This window comes from Chiroxiphia lanceolata, chromosome 12, assembly GCF_009829145.1.
Source record: "Chiroxiphia lanceolata isolate bChiLan1 chromosome 12, bChiLan1.pri, whole genome shotgun sequence".
Lineage (NCBI taxonomy): Eukaryota > Metazoa > Chordata > Aves > Passeriformes > Pipridae > Chiroxiphia > Chiroxiphia lanceolata.
The window spans coordinates 8,236,941-8,238,947 of record NC_045648.1 but is presented as its reverse complement, the minus strand read 5'-3'; positions in this window follow the sequence as shown (position 1 = coordinate 8,238,947).

Sequence of the window (2,007 nt, the reverse complement as noted above, 5' to 3'; positions counted from 1 at the left end):
GGAAAGCAGAGGGGTCGGGGACACATCCCATCCTTGTTTTGCTTCTCTTGCTGCTGGTTGTACCTTCATGGCTGCAATTTTCCAGGGAGTCCTGGGGACCCTGCTGAGCTATGGGGACCCACAGTACCCAAACACTTGTGAGCATCCTGAATGTGTCAGTAAGGAAGTGAGACAGATCAAAAGACACAGAAATGCTTTTATTTTGATCTGAAATAGAAAACAAGCACAAAGAGGCTGTTTTTACAGAGTGGTGATTCTGCTTCACTGAATGGGGCATGAAAATTATTCAGTGAGTGGAGCATCCAGTGACCAGTGCCAGCTCTGGCAGCTGTGATGCTACTTTGGCTGTAACACAGCAAAGCCTCTCTTGGCCCTACCAGGAGTTTTCCTTCATCTCTTACCAGGGATCCTCCTGTTTCCCTCTAGTTCTGGGTTTCTGCACATGCAGGGAGGTGTTGAGAAGGGCACACCTCCCTGTGCAAGGTGCACAGGGGCTGAGAGCTGCTGTACAAGTACATCCCACTTGTCATTAGTGTCTGGAGCCAGACTCCACGCTGACATCACTGCCTACCTGACTGCCTTGCAGCAGGTAGGGCAACTGGCAGGGTGGAGGTCTTTAAAATATTAAGATGTGGAGCTGTGGATGTCCTTGACTTAGCCTAGAGCTGGAGAAGATTGTGGTAATGTGTTGGGAGCTTTGCAGACTTTCTGGTGAGTGGCGGTGCCGTTCCTGATGCCGAGCAGTGCTTGAGGTCCCACTGTCACCGTGCCCACAGAGCTGCTGTCCACAGGAATCCCAAGGGTTGGCACAGCTGGAGGGTCAGGAGGAGCCATGAGCCCCTGGCTGGGACCAGACACCCAGAGGTGAGGGGGTGAGATGGAAGCACAGCTTCAGGGCTGTTCTCTCTCCTGATAAAAAGCTTTTGCTTTTTTCTGCATCTGTCACTGGATGGTCAGGGAACTCTGCCTAGAGGTCGTGTTTTTCCGGGCCATGGTGACTTGTGAGGGTTGGAAGATCTCGGTCTTTGGTTTCTGATGCTAACCTGGCTTCATTGAACTGTTCTGTTAAACTCTTCAAATTGTGTGTTTCTATTTTAATAACATGGTGAGGTTAAAATAAAAAAAGGCCTTTCTGCAAGTGATAGCAAAAATGTTTCACTCTGTATCTCTGCCCCTGGTTTCTGCTGGTGCAGATGGACTAACAGTGGACTCAGAAGCCTGGAGGAGCCCCTGAATTCCTGCCAGGGGGTTTGTCAGAGCACTGTCAGCTTGGCCACCCTAGTAACTTGTGCCATTGGCTTATCAGGACCAAATCCTTACCCCAGCATAAGCAAGGGTAACTGCTATTGCAATGAGGCAGCCAGAGGCAGAGCTGCTCTGATCCTGTACTGGGAGTGAACCCCACACTCTACCCTGTTTCAAGGGTTACAACTGGCATCTGGCACCACTGTACCAAAGGTGCCAACCCTGTGCCTGTCCCCAGGCAGGAACAGACAGGTGGGAAGCACACTAGCCCTTATCTTCAGGGCTTTCCAGGATGTCACATGGTGCCGAAGCCTGAGGCTTGCTCACATTCCGACCTCTCCCCAAATCTCTTGGGCCTGGCTTAGGTCATCCTCTCCCACCAGATTTACTGCTGGTTATACTGGGGGGATTGGAAGAAGCCAAAACTTGCCCCCCCTAAGACAAACCCAAAAAGTGGACAGAAGTTTGTCCTACCCTGCACAACAGTGTGTGTGGAGGGGTGGGAAAGAAGATGCTGTGATGAGAGGGCAGCTCTCGGGTATTTAGGGTGGCTTTTTCTTTTTTTGAGGAGAGTGAATTCCTATTAAATCATGGATAAATAAAGGGGAGAAAAAGACTCAGAGGAAACCAAGTGGTCTTCAGTACCTGGTGCCTGCTGGTGTTGAGCATCTCCAACACGACCTGGTAACAAATATATCCTCCCACCAATTATTTACCAGAAAACCTGCTTTGGCAGATCCCACATCAAATAAAACACATAGA